Raw genomic sequence first — 19,003 nt, 5'->3', positions numbered from 1 at the left:
TTTACGCCGCATTGTTTTTACACCAACCGCTGGCTTCCTATTTTTTTTTATAAAAATAGCGAGCAAATGAGCAGGCGACTCACCTGATGTTAAGTGATTACCGCCGCTCATCTACATTTGCAGTACCAGTGGAACCGCCGCCGATGGAAAGCAAGATAGGACTTAATCATTGTAATTTAGAGACTTTACTAATTATTTAATCAGTATTTTCAATTTTCAAAATAAGATAATTTTACCAAATGGGGTATCTTTCATATGAAAAGGCTTTACCAGTACATTCTAAAATAGATTTTCATTATTTTTATGCAATAGTTTTCTATTTATTGTGCAAAATGTCGGAAAAACACCCAAGTACGGAACACTCGGTGCGCGAGTCTGACTCGCACTTGGCCGGTTTTTTTGTAATAGATATTAAAAAGAAAGGGATGCAGATACTTTAATCTTAGTTTAGAAAAAGACAACAATAGCGACGCCAATGTATGTAACTATATACCAATAGGTACTCAAGCGTTGTAGGCACCGGGTGATGAAAACCTGAAAATACATCATAATAGTAATATTATTCATGAAACTATGGCGCTTAATTAATTATATTCGGATGTTGCCGTCCATACTCGCTAGAGTTCGGATCAGCGAAGCGTTTGATTGCTCGTAAGGGGTGTGTTATCTCCGAAGCGTTGTTGTGGTGAATATATTGCGCAATATGTACTCCTACTGTATATGAACATATATGTATAATATATCCCAGCAAAAAATGTTTCATATAAATTTGGTTGCTAAGACTCAAAAGTTCACAATGCTTGTGTGCGTGTGTGAGAGTGTGTGTGTGTGTGTGTGTGTGTGTATGTACGCGTGCGTGTATGTGTGTGTAACTTGAAATGTGGGGTGATTCGCTAACTTAGATATAACCTATTGAAGGTTTTATACGAAGAATTATTTGACTATCACTCAGCAAAACAGCAATGTAGAACCAACCAATGTCAAATGAGCTTAATGGCCATCATTTAGTGTTGATCCAGGAAGGAATAATGAAGTTATTAAAGCAATAATAAAACCGCTGCTGAATAGCGACATCCCGTAAAAGGGCAAAATATAACTCGCCGGAGAAAAAATTCTAAGAGCTTGACTTTTATTCTTTTCCCCTTTCATTTCAACATTAAAAACCCACAAGCATACCTATCTCATTAAATGAAAACTGGCCAAGTGCGAGTCGGACTCGCATACGATAGGTTCCGTACCATCGTACAAGATCACACTAATATTATAAAGGCGAAAGTTTGTGCGTGTGTGTTTATGTGTATGTTTGATACTTCTTTACGCAAAAACTACTTGACGGATTTGGTTGGAATGAAGATAGATAATATCCTGGATTAGCACATAGGCTACTTTTTATCCCGCAAAATCAAAGAGTTCCCACGGCATTTCGAAAAACCTAAATCCACGCGGGCGAAGTCGCGAGCATCAGCTACTATTTTAATATTTGCGCCATCTACATGTGATTTAGTCAATTAAGTTTTTCGTGAACTTATTTTTTTGTGGTGTAACGATAAGTTCTCTGTTTTCGGATTTATTCCTTTACTTGTGCAATAAGACCCAGCTACCTACCAAACTTCGTTACCCTATAGGTTTTCTTGACAGACATGACAGACGGACAGACAGTCAGACAGGCAACAAAGTATTCCTATAAGGGTTCCGCTTTTCCTTTTGAGGTACGGAACCCTAAAAAAATGCGTTCCGCGCAATGCGGAGTGAATAGGTTTATATTTTACATTTTCCGCATAATTTGTTTTCACAATACGCGGGTGTTGTTTTTGTTTTTTTTTTTCATTACCATCTTGAATATACATGATAATTTACTCACACATTTCGTTCATATCCAGGCTTTATTACTTTTTCATTCTGAATGTGCCTATTTGATAATTATGAACCCCCGACCAAAAAATTGGGGTGTTATAAGTTTGACGTGTGTATCTGTGTGTCTGTGTATCTGTCTGTGGCATCGTGGCTTCTAAACTAATGAACCGATTTTAATTTAGTTTTTTTGTTAGAAAGGTGGCTTGATCGGGATTGTTCTAAGCTATAATCCAAGAAAATCGGTTCAGCCGTTTGAAAGTTAGCTCTTTTCTAGTTTTCTTATGGAGGTTTTTGTGTCGGGGGTTTTTTGAATTTTGAGTTTTATTGAACTTATGGTATTATAAATAAGTATTATGAAAACCCCAGGCATCAAACGGTATTATTTTTGAAAATGCACTTACTAAACTCCTTCTTAAAATCCCTACATTTTCTTTCTGCAAAAATATCAATATTCTCTCGCCATAGTTTGCTCATCAATTTTATTAATTACGAGTGTGAATTAAAAAGTTACGCCCCCGACAAGTGAAGGTTACAGTAACTAGAAAAGAGCTGATAACTTTCAAACGGCTGAACCGATTTTATTTTATTTTATTTTATTTAATAGGAAGCCAACGGTATACAAAGAAAAGTGATTATGACGACTTATATAAACTTAGGACTATCAATGTATACTCACAGGCTAATTCAACATGCTTAATCTAAAACTTCTAAATAGTAAAACTTAACCTAAGACATTTTTTGCATAAAATCTATAATAATTAAATTAATTACTCAATAAGCCAAAAGTACTCTTAAAACTAACAATAAAAACTACAATTAAGACTAACAATAATACCCTACAATTTCAAAATTTTTCTTGGATTATAGCTAAGAACACTCTCGATCAAGCCACCTTTGAAACAAAAAAAAACTAAATTAAAATCGATTCATTAGTTTAGAAGCTGCGATGCCACAGACAGATACACATATACACACGTCAAACTTATAACACCCGTCTTTTTAACCCCCGACCCAAAAAGAGGGGTGTTATAAGTTTGACGTGTGTATCTGTGTATCTGTGTGTCTGTGTATCTGTGTATCTGTGTATCTGTCTGTGGCATCGTAGCGCCTAAACGAATGAACCGATTTTAATTTAGTTTTTTTTGTTTGAAAGGTGGCTTGATCGAGAGTGTTCTTAGCTATAATCTAAAAAAATCGGTTCAGCCGTTTAAGAGTTATCAGCTCTTTTCTAGTTTTCTTGTAGAAAAGAAGGTTAGATAACCGTTAGGTTCATAATATTAATATGTCAATAGACAAATGTCAAGCTGTCAAGATGGACGTTGCCTAAATACATAATTATTTATTTGAAAATGATGTAATAAACTCAAATACTTTGGATCGTCGGGGGTGTTATAAATTTTTAATTTACACTTGTTGTTTTGGGGGTTTAAAAGGCGATTGGCTTTTGGCTGTGGTATTTTTTTACCGAATCATTTGAATTCTTCGTCTATTTTCTAGTTAAACGCTCCGCTACACTCAAGTACGTAGGTAATGCATTTGATAAAAGGTATAAACCGCCATGTTAGTCAGCCGTTATCAGCCAATCTTGGCGTAATCCGCACCCAGATTGCGTTTCCTTGCAAAGAGCATTACACAGACCAAGAGCTGGTGTCGTTTTTGCTCCTACCAGTGTGCTTAGTATCAGATGTTGCGCCTAAGTTTGGCAGAATTCCAACGTCTAAACACAATAAGTTCATAATAAAATGACATCATCAACAACCCATCGCCGACCCACTACTGAGTACAGATCTCGCAGAATTAGACGGGTTTAGGCGGAACATTATGGAAAAACTTGTAGGCAGTCACGTTTTCTCATATATCCTTTCATCGTCGAAAAATCCAAAGAAAAACTAAAATGGCATCTCTTTGGGTTTTTCGAAAATTTGAAAACATTGACATGTGTGTTATAGGAAGGGTTTTTAAAGTACCTTGATTTCAAGTCAAAATTTCAGTACAACCGATTTTAGCTTCACAAGGAGCGCTGCCAGTAGACGTATGGATAAACTTGTGCTGTACACAGCGTGGTTATAGTTAGTCTATTTTACTTTAAATTGAAGGGTTTCGATGCTCGAATTCTATCTCCATTGGTGAGAAATCTCATACTAAGCATACCAGTGCTACAGAGATAAGGTAAGTTTACACCCAGGATTATAATATTTCTTGTACGGTTTAGTCTTGACTATGTTTCTTATCTGAGATCAGATGAAACTCGAATCTACGAAGCGAAACGTAGTTTAGGCACTGCGGCTTTTTAACAGGTTTTTAGGATTCCTTACTCGAAGGGTGCCATCGGGACACTATTACTAAGCTAGCGCTGCCCGTCTGTCTGTCTGTCAGTGGGCTGTCTCTCGTGAACGGTTATAGGTAGAGAGTTGAAATTTTTATAGGATTTGTGTTTAGTGCAATAACAAAAAATAATAAAAATATCAAAATGGCTGCAGTAAAAATAAATAAAAATATATTTCTAGTACGATAGTACAGAACCCTTCATTTGTGAATTCGACTCGCACTTGGCTGTTTTTTTTACACATTTATGGCATTTCGCTGCGGCATAATATAGATCTCACAATAGAACGGTTCACAATTTTTCAACAGTTTACAATCTCACGAGATTGATTCTGTTAGTTCTGTTGTATTCACAATTACACGGTGGCATATACTTAGAAAGTGATAGTTTTCCTTTATCAAAGCCGTCAGTAGTATCTTGCATTTTTTTTTGATTTCTTACACGTTGTATCTATCAAAGCAGTATAAACACCACCAGCTCTGGGGCTATACGTTTCAAGCGCAGTCGTCTTGAGTGAACACATTAGGTGTAGCCGCTTTCAACTGGTTGAGGGTTGAATAGATGAATAGATTGTGCAGCGCGGTTGCTTTGGTGTAAATTAAACAGGAATTGAAGGGGAGTTAACTATTTATCTATCCTTGATCTATTCCTGGTGCGCTTCTGATTAAGGCTCTTTACGCACTGTATCATCATCTTCATCTGAAAGATGTCCACTGCTGGACATAGGTATCTCTTGTAACAACTGTGTTTTCTACCAATTACAATCCGGGTATCTTTAAGACAAGAGTGAATGGGCACCTTCTAGGTAAGCGCGTCCCCACCACCACAGGTGGTTAGTGTGGTTTAGACCACATCATCACTTTCCATCAGGTGTGATTGTGGTCATGTGGTCAAGCGCTTGCCTATAGTGAATAAAAAAAAAAAAAAAACTTCCACATGCAACGGTCTTGGGCCGTCGCCATCCACTGGCTCCCTGCAACTCATCTGTCTATCTACAGGTCCTTGGAAGACCACCTCACTAGTAGTGACTAGTGAGGTGCATCGTCTGAGTGCTAGTGAGCACTCAGATGCTGCACATTCCAGTGCAAAATTGCCATTCTAGCAACTTAGGACCAGTGGCATGCAGATGGCAGATGATAGAAGCAAAAATACACTGCTTACCTAGGTGAAATAGCACAATGCTCATTTTTCAGTATTAGGTGGCCTGCAGGCCATAGAGACATACAAGAGGGACTAATGCCTATAGGATTCTATGCACGCCACTGCGAAGCCATCGTCTATCAGTTTTTCGAACTATATCCGCTGCTCATTGCCACTTCAGCTTCCAACCCAGTGAGCTATGTCAGCTACTGTTTCTGTTACGGATCTCCTTTTACCTGATTTCATCACGTGAAAAGCTAGTAAATAGACACACTTCCGCATATTTTTAACCTCCGACCCAAAAAGAGGGGTGTTATTAGTTTGACGTGTGTATCTGTGTATCTGTTTGTGGCATCGTAGCTCCTAAACTAATGAACCGATTTTAATTTAGTTTTTTTTGTTTGAAAGGTGGCGCTTGATCGAGAGTGTTCTTAGCTATAATTCAAGAAAATCGGTTCAGCCGTTTGAAAGTTATCAGCTCTTTTATAGTTACTGTAACCTTCACTTGTTGGGGGTGTACCTTATATCCGCGACTTCGTCCGCGTGGACTACACTTTCAAACCCCTATTTTGCACCCTTAGATGTTGAATTTTCAAAAGCCCTTTCTTAGTGGATGTCTACATTATAATAGCTATCTTCATACCAAATTTCAGCCCGATCCATCCAGAAATTTGAGCTGTGCGCTCATAGATCAGTCAGTCAGTTAACTTTTCCTTTTATGTATTTAGGTTATGGATGGGCAGTCCGATGAATACTGATGAACCTTAATAAAGTCTAGATCTGATACATTTGCCCCACCAATTATATTTATACCCCCTTGGTAAAATAGGCTCTATTATTTTAATTGTAAGCGTGACCCTTTGAGATTTATCGTCCTTTACAAACGCTATCGGTTACTGTTGTCGAATTGATTCCCAAAACCCTTTATTGGTTGTTCCGATAGCAATAGCGAACCGTCTATGGGGGAGTTTTATTGTGCCCCTTTCGCAAACAATTTGAGGCATTGTTTGGCTTTATTTTAGCCCCAAAAGTTGTAGCCCCTCGTGAACAGAGCTAGATCACTTCAGGGAACTTCTAAAAAAACTTCAAGGCTTCAACGACACTGGCAGGCGTCAAAATGTACGCAGGCAGCCCTAAAGTAGCCTTATTTTTTTTTATTTTATGTCACCATAGCCTAATATTAGAGATATCGTCGATTCAGGATCAAAACGAGAAGTAGGTACCCTATAGGTTTCTCGACAGATACAACAGACAGTCAGAGACTACAAAGTCACGGTAATATACCATTACCGTGACAAAGTGATCCTTTAAAGGTTCCGTTTTTCATTTTGATGTACGGAACCCTAATAAAAGACTGTTTTTCTTAAAGGTGTTACAGTTAGGGTATCTAGAAATCCCTTCAACATTTACCGACTTAGTGATTTAAGCCTTTCTTTGAGCGAGTCATAACCATTTGAGATTACAGGCGCCTAGTCGAAGGACGTGCCCAGTTATCTTCACTGATATAAAGCGACGCGCCTAGGAGTAGACCTAAGTATTATTAATAGATGACGATTTAAGTTTTTCTTAAAAGTTTCGTGGAAACTCTTTAATTTTCCGTGTTACAATAGCTTCTTTAAAATTTCCACGTTAGCTATGCAAGAAATCATGCTGACCCGTTGCTCCGTTGCAGCGTGATTGAAACACAAACTAATGCTGCCGGCGAGCATACGTTACGCTGATCTTGCTTACACTTTCATCGCATTGTATGAAGATGTATCATGTAACTGAACAAAACATCTTCTTCGTCCTGAACTTATCCCACAACACATCGGTCGGCAAAACATGTCTTCTTCTTCTACTCTCTTCTGTCATCTGAACAACTGAACAAAACATCAACAATTAATTATTCAATGACACAGATTTAAATTGTGATAGTACTGAATAAATACTTACTGAAATATTACATATACTTAAGTGAAATACAGAATGATATTTTGCTTTTCTAATGATCACATACTTTGGCAAACGGGTACTTTGCGCATATCTCCTCCCCCTGAGAAGTGGGGAAGGTCCTAGTTATCTCGCCAAAGGGACGTTTGCTTGGAAACAACCCGTAATCGTCCGACAAATGGACCCTAAGTACGCCTACCTACCTGAATAGTACCGCTTTTAGCGTCGGCCATTGTTTTTTGTTGCCTTGATTTTTATTGCGCAACTTTGGAAATTACGATTCGCTTTCTTTATTTTGTTTTCATTCTTTTTTTGCGTCTCAAGAAGATTTTCAATGTAATAGTCTAAGATCCTAAATAAACTCGATAAATATATACCAATCTGAGATATTTGAGTTCAAAATTGTTAATTTTTTACGGTTTTAAGCTCAAATATCTCAGAAAGTATGTCACTTACGACATTCTATCAATGAAAATAATTTTTTGATTGTAATTATTTAGCCTATCGATTCGTCGTCGTGTTTTATCACTGGTCGCTGTTATTCAAAATGGCGGACTTATAGGTATACCGGGTTCCTCACAAAATGTTGAAGCCCTTTTCAAACCCCTATTGTATCACCCTAGGGGTTGGGTTTTCAAAAATCCTTTCTTGGCAGATGTCTGCGTAGTACCTAATAGCTATATCTGCAGAATCCTTCTAGTCGTTTGAGCTGTGCGTTGATAGATCAGTCTCAGTCAGTCATATTTTCCTTTTGTGTAAGTACATATTTAGATATCATGATTCATGAAACTAATCTCGCAATGTAAATTAGGCTTTACATGTGAACGTAGCCTTATAGCGGAGATGCCATATGTTAGCGAAATGTATAGCGCTACCATTCATCCGGTTAAGTGGAGAATTGGATACTTGCATGTTTGCATTCGTGTAAATTAATACACGATGGTATTACATCAGTGTAAATTGGTACAAGTTGATACATGAAGCTGTTACATGCTGGTAATATATTGAAATGTTTGCTGCTTGACATTATGTCACCACTAAAACAGATAATACGTTCAGTATAGAATATATCTATAGTAATATTTGATTTGTATAATACGAACTAGAGAATGCCCGCGACTTCGTCCCCGTGGATTTAGGTTTTTAAAGATCCCGTGGGAACTGTTTGATTTTCCGGGATAAAAAGTTGCCTATGTTAATTACAGGGACGCAAGCTCCCTCGGTACCAAATTTCATACAAATCGGTTAAGCGGATGGGTTTTTGGGAATCCCGTGGGAACTCTTTAATTTTCCGGGATAAAAAATAGCATATGTCCGTCCCCGGGATCTAAGCTGACCCTGTACCAAATTTTGTCAGAATCGGTTAAACTGTTGGGGCGTGAAAAGGTAGCAGACAGACAGACACACTTTCGCATATTATAATACTAGAGGATGCCCGCGGCTTCGCCAGCGTTGATTTCGGTTTTTATGAAATCCCGTAGGAACTCTTTGATTTTCCGGGATGAAAAATAGCCTATGTCCTTCCCCGGGATGTATCCCAAGGCTGTACCAAATTTCATTAAAATCGATTCAGCGATTGGGCCGTGAAAACGTAGCAGACAGACAGATAGACAGACAGACAGACAGACAGACAGACAGACACACTTTCGCATTTATAATATTAGTATGGATTAAGTGTGGATTTATTATCTCATTCAATCGAAACATATCTGTTTCGGCATAAAATTATGTGTAGATTCCATGCAGATTATATGATTCAGAATACAAGCAATGTGAATGAAAATGAATTTAAAATGAAAGACTAACTTTTAGTGCTACTCTATTTAAACTCTATGCTCAAGACTGACACCTAAAGACTCGCAGTTTGACAGTTTTAAATTAAATTAAGTTTGTCTGTCCTTTTCTTATTACATTGGTAGTAGTTGGTACCTTATAAAAAGATGCAAGTACTATAAAATTAATAAACTTAAAAGTCCTCAGAAATTTAATAATATTATTTGCGTTAACGGTGAAGGAAAACATCGTGAGGAAACCTGTATGCCTGAGAGTTCTCCATAATGGCCAAACCGCACTTTGCCAGCGTGGTAGACTATGACCCAAATCCTTCTCATTCTGAGAGTTGACCCGTGCTCTGTAGTGAGCCGGCGATGAATTGATTATAATGAATCTAAAAGTTAATTGCCATCAGAATTAGTACCATTTATCGGTTTTGATAGCAACACTTGTTAAAGGGAACTTCCCTCTTTACTATCGAAACATCCAATAAAGGGTTTTGGGAATCAATTCAGCAGTAATTGTTGCCATTTGCGAGTGACTATAAATTTCCTGGGCTGGTGTTTACAATTAAAACAATGGACGCCCAGCGTGGATTTATGAATAAAGGAAACAGAGCTATGGTAGCCTTTGTTGGTACGTGCTCTGGATAGATGGATGAGATAGGTCCTGTAGAATTCTTTTATTAGTGCAAACCGTAATATATAATTAACAAGTGTAAATTATAACACCCCCGACAAGTGAAGGTTACACTAACTAGAAAAGAGCTGATAACTTTCAAACGGCTGAACCGATTTTCTTGGATTATAGCTAAGAACACTCTCGATCAAGCCACCTTTCAAACAAAAAAAAACTAAATTAAAATCGGTTCATTAGTTTAGGAGCTACGATGCCACAGACAGATACACAGATATAGAGATACACACGTCAAACTTATGATACCCCTCTTTTTGGGTCGGGGGTTAAAAAATGGATTAACACAGGATCTAGATTTGACAGGAAGGGAAAAACCCAGTCAAAAGCGAGACGGCTTTCACACGAAGGATTCCCTATCATCGTACACTTTTTTTTTTGTTGTGATATAACCACAATTGCACGATTTTCGGATCTTTTCCTTAATATATAAACATTCTAGGTCAACGGGAAGTACCCTATAGGTTTTGATTCCCTTCACGGGGCTTGACAAACACGAGAGACGGAAAGACAACGAAGTAATCCTATGAGGGTTCCTTTTATTCCCTACGGAACCCTAAAAGTCAGAAGGAATGTCAGAATATTGATATCAGTCAGTTGAAATTCTTCTAAATTCTCATGCCTTTCCAAAGCTTTGATACTTTAAACGGTTCGCGCAAACTTTAATCAAGTATTTAAATTTTTCACAAAATCGCCAATCGAAAAGGTTAACCATTTTGTTTGGTCCACATGACATGATTAAAACCGGACACGGTTATTTCGGAACTAAATTAAAACACGTACCTCTATGTGGTCAGTGGTATTTCATTAAAACCGGGTAGCACCGGGTTTTCTATGACGTAATAATCCCGGATTAACGCTAAGCGGATATTCGAAAACTCATTAAAATCGCCAAAGAACGATCCACGGTTATCTCCCGCTTCTATGTAAGGCCATTGGTTCCTAGTACGATTGAAATGACTAACTCCGAAAGTATCACAAAAAAATCTTCTTTTAGCTTTAAGTCCTAGAGTTATTTACTTTACATCTTAAATTACTTGTACTTACTGTTCAAAGAATCCTAGTATGCCTTTCTTCGGTTAGATTAAATTAGAAATGAGAAAATCCGTAAAAGAACCACAATAACTGACATAACCCAATTACCATCACCACTCCAGTTTTTAAACTCCTTAGTTTCGAAGACCCTAACGTCTAGCGATTTTTCGAACTATTTGTCCTACCCATCTACTACATACACTAGCTGACGCCCGCGACTTCGTCCGCGTGGATTTAGGTTTTTCGAAATCCCGTGGGAACTCTTTGGTTTTCCGGGATAAAAAGTAGCCTATGTGCTAATCCAGGATACTATCTATCTCCATTCCGAATTTCAGCCAAATCCGTCCAGTAGTTTTTGCGTGAAGGAGTAACAAACATACACACACACACACACACACACATACAAACAAACTTTCACCTGTATAATATTAGTGTAATGTAATCACACTAATATTATATTACATTTGGCTGGGAATGGAGATAGATAATATCCAGGATTAGCACATAGGCTATTTTTTATCCCGGAAAATCAAAGAGTTCCCACGGGATTTCAAAAAACTTAAATCCATGCGGACGAAGTCGCGGGCATCATCTAGTAATATTATAAATGCGAAAGTGTGCCTGTCTGTCTGTCTGCTACCTTTTCACGGCCCGACAGTTTAACCGATTCTGACGTGGTACAGTGTTAGCTTATATCCCGGGGACGTACATAGGCTACTTTTTATCCCGGAAAATCAAACAGTTCCCACGAGATCTTTAAAAACCTAAATTCACGCGGACGAAGTCGCGGGCATCCTCTAGTTGACAATAATTCAGCTTTGCCACCCTCTCAGCTATGTCGGTTACTCTGGTTCTACTACGGATCTCCGGATCTCCTAATTTCTGATTTGATCATGTAGAGTAACTCCAAGCATAGCACTCCATCGCTTGCTGAGTGCCTTGGACCTTTATTATGAGGTCCATGTTTAGCGACCATGGGCCTCACGCACTGTTCGAAGACCTTGGTCTTCACGAGGAATTTCGGATGGATTAATTGTAGTTCCTTGTGTTAATACTAGCTCTATATATCTTTAAGTTAATCTTACCAGTACAGGCTATCGATTACAAACTGCATTATCTCTAATAATGGAAATTACTCGTGAAGCTATTGCGTAATCAGTTTAATGCTCGAATATTCCAGTCTGTGTTCAGTAGACTTCGGATCACTGGAGCGTTTGATTTGTCTCTAAGGAGTTTGTTATGTCTCGAGCATTATTATATTATGCTGAGCTATTGCTGAAATATTATATAGCATATAGATAACTAATAAGAGAGCAATTTTACCCTCTCCACCTGGGTGCCTGGTGCACTTCGACCGCCCGTTGTGCCAGATCCTTTTTTCCACGCACATGCAAACTGTGGAATCAACTCTTTTCTGCGGTGTTTCCTTGATTACAACATGGGATTATTCAAGGGGCGGACCAACAAATTCCTGAAAGGCCGGCAACGCATTGGCGGTTCCTCTGGTACTGCAAATGTTCCTGGGTGGCAGTAATCACTTAACATCAGGTGACTCGCCTGCTTATTTGCTGGCCATTTCAAAAAAACTAGCCAAGTGCAAGTCAGACTCGCGTACCGGGGGTTCCGTACTCGATTTCATGTTTCTATGTCAACCGGAAGTACCCTATAGGTTTTCTTGACAGACAGAAAGACAAGGCGTTTTTCTAAAAAAGCATTCCAAGAGATATCGACGCATTTCGAGGAGCATGCCATTTTGTTTTTGTACGAGGATCATCATTGAAATTTCAATTTTATTGCAATACTAATAAGTTAAATTATTTCTATTTGTCGCACAAAATGCCTTGATGTGCAAACCCGAACTTAAACTCAAAATTATTTATTCAAAGTAGGTACCATTGTACCTTTTGATGATCCGAATTGATAGATTTGTAAGATGGTAACAGTAGTGATATAATTAATTACGTAAACTTAAAACTAAAGCTACGGGGTTCCAAACGCGCCCAGGTCTGAGAAGAGCCCACGACAAACTCAGCCGCGTATTTTTTACTATCACCACTTCATTGCGTGCCGTGCTGCTGGTGGGAACGGGTCCTAAAGTTGTTCTCTAGCGAATTATTATACTATATTAGGATAATATATGAATCCAGGGTAATCACATGCAAAATGCTAGATCGCAAGAGAAAGTAATTATTCGATGCTATAACATTCTCTATAACAGACCTCTGAGGACGAATCAAACGCTTCAGCGATCCGAGCCAACCTGCATATAGTCTGTAATATTAGAGCTCTAACTAAAGAAAAATGTAGAAGGAAAACTTGGCTTGAGATATGACACCAATTGTTACAAATTGGCTTCCTTACATTTATAATAGACCTATGAGGACGAATCAAACGCTTCAGCGATCCGAGTCAACCTGCATCGTCTGTAATATTAGAGCTCTGACTAAAGAAAAGTGTAGAAAAAAAATGGCTTTAGATATGAAGCCGATTTGTATATTATATAATAGATCTCTGAGGACGAATTAAAATTTTCAGCACTCCGAAACAACCTGCATGTAGTCTGTATTCTGTTATATCACAGCTTTGGCTAAAGAAAATATCTAGCGGTACTTAGCCGATGACATAAAGCCACTTTATAGGAGCCGAGTTTGACAAACGCCGCTTGCGTTCTAATAATGCATGTTATCTACTCTAACTGATAATATGGGCACACGCCTTGGAGCGAGTCGTGCTTGTTTCAACCGATAAGTTAATCATAGACGACGTGATAATTTTATAGAGTCTTTGTCAATAATAAATTGTATCGGTCTACTTGACTCTTCTCCGATCAGCTTTATGAATTCACAAGATGATACCCGCAATTTCGTCCGCGAAGATATAGTTTTTCTTAATCCAGTAGGAACTCTTTAATTTTCCGGGATAAAAAAAAGCCTATGTGTTAAGTCGGTTATTTAAGCTATCACCATTCCAAATTTCAGCCAAATTCATCCCGAAGTTTTACGTGAAAGACTAACAAATATACAAACACACATGCACTTGCACACATTCAAACTTTCGCCTTTATAATAGTAGTGCGATTTGCATTATAGCTCCCTCTATCCTCACTTTAGTCTGTGTATCAGAATATGAGCCATAAACCTGATTAAAGTAGTTTCATGAATAATTTTCCGTCTCTTTGGTAATTTTAATCTCTTTCGTACTAGATAGGATTCAGTTAGAATATTAAACTAAAGGTTTGGATAGTTCGAACGCGTAACTGAGATTCAAAACTCGTGTCGTGTAAAACTCGGCACTTAGAAGCTGTATACAGCGTAGAACGCTAGCAAAGACTAAGCGTTATTATCATACTACCTAAACACAATCCAATGCCAATAACCTTAATAAATAAATTGTCTTATTTTGTAGTTTTAGTGATTTAGTACGTATATTTTTCAAACCGGCATTATATAGCGTGTAAAACTCGGGTCGACCCCACCTACGACGCGGCATTGACTCTACGATACTATATACTATACACTATTGAGTGGCCTACTTATGCAACGTTCGTTGACCTCTAGCATCAATCAGATGTTTTATTTGCAATATATTGTGAACTTTAAAAAAATACAGGATTATTTCAATGATTATTTTTTTTCACCTGTCTTCGTTTTTGCTAGTGTTCTGGTTTCACCCTGTATAAAAGAACTTGTATTATAGAGAACTGCAAAAGCTGTATAGGTAGTGCTACAATGCCCAGGTAAAAAAGACCTGGTCCACCAAGTAACACCTAGGAGGGTCCATAAGGTAGACCTTAAAATATTGGGACTCTCGTGGAATCACGAAAAATTACAGATGTAGTCCTAGTACTATGCCGTCGTCTTGGTCAAGCGATTGACGTCCATTGCTGGGTATAAGTATTATGTAAGTCTCTTTTAGGGATTTCCCCATACCAAAGTCTTGCACGGTCTCCAGTAGTTCCCAGCAACTTGCTTGATATCGTCCACCCACCTAATGAGGGGTATACCGATGCTGCACTTTCCCGTACAAGATCGCCATCCCAGCATCTTTCTTAGACAAATCCATCCCCGGGATGCAACAAATCTCTGTACCAAACGTCAAAATCGGTTAAACGGATGGACCGTTAAACGCTAGCATACAGACACACTAATTATACTATTAGTATGGATTTATAAACATAAAATCTTTACAAAATCCCTCTTGAGTCCATAAATCTCATGATTAAATTTCTTGTTCCAGGTACGAGGACTAAGAGCCGGCGGCCAAAATTAACATTCAGCGCCACCTATGGTGATTGTAATAATTTCTCCGTAACTAAAATATTACAACCGTCGAATCCGAAGCAATTTGCATAATTTAATCTCCTCGAAGGACCCGATCCAGAAACTCTGACAGATGTTGGAACAATCCACGTACGTGTATGTAGATAAGCGTAGTAGTCTAAGAGACGACCGATAAATTTACCTAAGTAACAGTGACGACTGGATGATGGACAAATTTACGAAACCAGAAAATAAAATACTTTTTTTAAAATTCGGATTGTTTTCTTAACTTTCATAAAAACGAAGTTTCTGCTTTAAAAAAGTGGGGTTAGATTAGATAGCACTTTGGATTAATTAGTGCCACTGTCGTACTTAAACACCAAACCTGTAAGTTTTAGGGCCGATTTTTCAATCGTCAAATAACTTTAATCTGAGAAATAAATTAGAGTTTTGACAGTTTTCATATAGGAACTTGGCCAAAACGTCAAATCGACGATTGCAAAATCAGGCTTTAATATAATTTGACACACCTTACGGTTACCTTTGATCTTTCTCTGCCAATCAGTGCATCTATCATGTCAAACAACAAAAAAAACTTTTCACACGACGCACAGAATACAAAATAAATGAGGCTTTTTAGGGTGCCAACGGGACTCTATTACCAAGCCTTCACTGTTCATCCGTGTAGCTGGCCGTCCGTCCGTCTGTCTGTCTGTCCGTCTGTCTATCAGCGGGCTGTATCTCGTGAACCATAATAGTTAGAGTTGATATTTTCACAGAATGTGTAGGTAGTATTTCTAGTGCCGCTATGACAACAAATAAAATAAAAATAAGCAACTCATTGAAAATAATTAAAAAGTGTTATCTCTTGTAGGGTGGTGCGGAACCGTTGTTGTACGAGTCCGACTTGCACTTGGCTGATTATTATATACATAGATATATAACCAGTATAAAGACTTAAGTAAATCATCAACTGACTCTCGGTCCATAGAGCCTCGCACTATTCTCGTGTATAATAAGTTTGTAGATGTATTTCAAATTGCATAATGCAATTCAAACGTATCTTGCAGATTGTATGAAGTTTCATGCATTTTTAAAAGATTCTTGTATTATTTTTGTATTACTTATGTATTCCATTGCATTCCATCAGCCTATCCGTCCTCGGGATGTAAGCTAACTCTGTACCAATCATCAAAATCGGTTTAACAAAATATGATGACGCAAAACGTTTGGTGGGTGTACATGGATTGTCTCGGATCCTTATGGCAATTAAAAAGTAGTGGTGTATAAAAAAAATTAAAGTGTTATATGTAGGCAAAACTTTGTTGCATTTATGCAATACCAAAGCAATCTAGTTAACTAGTCACGTAGTTTGATACATATATTTTTCAAAAACATTTCTATTTTCTATTTGGAATTGATGCTGAAATTCCCCGTTAGCTTTCAACTCTGTAATAGGTATCTATGTTGGATTTGCCAAACAATTCAGTTTTACGTTTTCAAATTTTGTTTTTTGAATGCATCTGGTTTATTTCTTTTTTTGGAGGTATATTTTGTTTTATTGCATGCGGGGTTTACAAACACAATGCACTTAATTGTGATGGTGTATATTAATGGATATGAAATACAAACACACTATATTTATTTATAACAAAATATTGTAGTACTAACACCAAGTTATACACAACAATCAAAAAAATATTTTTAATGACTATAAATTAAAAAAAAACCCCGACACAAAAACCTCTATAAGAAAACTAAAAAAGAGCTGATAACGTAAAACACTTTAAACTTCGTATAAAACAATTTGTTTCTTGGAGAGGTAATTACACAAGTGTAAATTAAAAATTTATAACACCCTCGACAAGTGAAGGTTACAGTAACTAGAAAAGAGCTGATAACTTTCAAACGGCTGAACCGATTTTCTTCGATTATAAATAACTAAGAACACTTTCCATCAAGCCACCTTTCAAACAAAAAAAAAACTAAATTAAAATCGGTTCATTCGTTTAGGAGCTACGATGCCACAGACAGATACACAGATACACACGTCAAACTTATAACACCCCTCTTTTTGGGTCGGGGGTTAAAAAACAAAACAAATTCAAACAAACTTGACGAGCGCTTTTAAATTCAACTGAATCTGCCACAGGAGTTAGGAATGTCCTCAAATTCAGACATATACTTAATTAGATCCATCTATATCTATACATCCTTCAATCCAATCCAATAGCCTGAGACTGGGCTGCTTATAATTTACAAGTATAATGCCAGCCTAAACTGAATTTACAATTCCAAAGCCGTTGTTCATATAATCGAGTAATATCGCCAACCCATTTATCTGAACAAGACTTAATTATTATGGGGTGGATTCATCTAAATATCATTTCATTTCGAAATATGGATGGTTTATTGAAATTGTATTATAATGTACCTACCTAAGCCATTAAAAATGATTATAGGTTTTTATCGAAATTCATAAAGTATTTAAGTAAGTGCGTAATTATATTATAGGAAATAATTAGACTTATTAAAAAATGTATAGGTACGAATCTCAATACAATTATATTTTCATTTGAGTAATATTAAAATATTGTTCAGTGAAAATATGAATGTTCAGTGAAATCTTTAATTTTTTATAGCTTCTGCTTTAAACTCTTGGTTTTGAAAAGCGATTTCTATAATGCTTATAATGTTTTATAGTCTGTGTTAGTTGTTGCAAAACGAGAATGAATAAAAATAAAGTGAGATTCATAAAATTCGTATGGCATTTAACTAACTACCTACCCGGAGTAGCTAGAATAAAACTAATAACAAAAAACAATTTTATCTGTCCGATAAATAGTTAACGCAAAAGCAAACAATTGATTCGAATCAAAAAAAACCGGCCAAGTGCGAGTCAGGGTCGCGCACCGAGGGTTCCGTACTCGGGTATTTTTCCGCCATTTTGCACGATAAATCAAAAACTATTACGCTTAAAAATAAATAAATATCTGTTTTAGAATATACAAGTAAAACCCTTTCATATGATACCCCACTTGGTATAGTTATCTTATTACTTTGAAAATTAAAACACATTTTAATTTTTTTTTCTGTGATGTAACCACAAATTCACGGTTTTCAGATTTATTCCTTTACTTGTGCTATAAGACCTACTACCTGCCATATTTCATGATTCTAGGCAATTCTAGGTCAACGGAAAGTACCCTATAGGTTTTATTGACAGACACGACGGACGGACGGACGGACAGACAGGCAACAAAGTGATCCTATAAGGGTTCTATTTTTCCTTTTAAGGTACGGAACCCCAAAAAAAAACAATGAAAGCTAACAAAGCCTATAGAATAATATATTCCACTAGACTTCACCAGCCCAATTGACAACGATAAGGTATTGAAGTTCAAACTACAAAAGCACAAAAAAGCACTTGTTATTTACGAGGTAGTGAACAGAACGCCCACTCCACAGTTAGATAAATTAAATACAAAAAACGTGCAAAAGAGAAAAGGGAATTCAGCTATCATAATAGCCTGGGAGTTGGTGGTTTTTGAGGAAACCCTTGGTAAGAATTGTTCTTTTGAAAATACATCTTATCCGTAAAATAATAAAATAAACAGATATCCTTTTATTTAGGGCCATAGTGAAAAAAAAACACAGTATAAGATACAAAAACATACAGAAAACTGATCACAAATATTTAGCCATATATCGTAGATGTATTAAAATTGTTTCAGAAAACGGCCCAAGAAAAAATCTTTAGATTTAGTTAATTTATTGATATTAAGTTTTAAGTTAGGTTCAGCTACAATAGCATAAAAAAAGCACTTGTTATTTACGGGGTAGTAAACAGAACGCCCACTCTACAGTTAGATAAATTAAATACAAAAAACGTACAAAAGAGAAAAGGGAATTCAGCTATCATAGCCTGAGACCTGGTGGTATTTACGAAAGCACTTCATAAAAATTGTTTAGACATACGTCCCATTTTAGG

General features: G+C 37.1%; 1 protein-coding gene and 1 long non-coding RNA gene across 2 annotated transcripts in view; one reads left to right on the top strand and one right to left on the bottom strand.

Annotated features, from left to right (window-relative positions):
- The window catches only part of LOC123875350 (hemicentin-1-like), a 293,979-nt gene that overhangs the window by 145,913 nt on the left and 129,063 nt on the right, over positions 1-19,003 (top strand). The gene's annotated exons all lie outside the window — the stretch shown is intronic.
- Positions 1,483-18,120, bottom strand: LOC123875355. Its single transcript, XR_006798133.1, has 3 exons — positions 18,089-18,120; positions 1,832-1,834; positions 1,483-1,524 (listed from the first exon to the last, which is right to left on the bottom strand). It is a non-coding gene; the product is annotated as an uncharacterized LOC123875355 (long non-coding RNA).

Source organism: Maniola jurtina, chromosome 19 (genome assembly GCF_905333055.1).
Source record: "Maniola jurtina chromosome 19, ilManJurt1.1, whole genome shotgun sequence".
Lineage (NCBI taxonomy): Eukaryota > Metazoa > Arthropoda > Insecta > Lepidoptera > Nymphalidae > Maniola > Maniola jurtina.
This window is presented reverse-complemented; position numbering and strand designations above follow the sequence as displayed.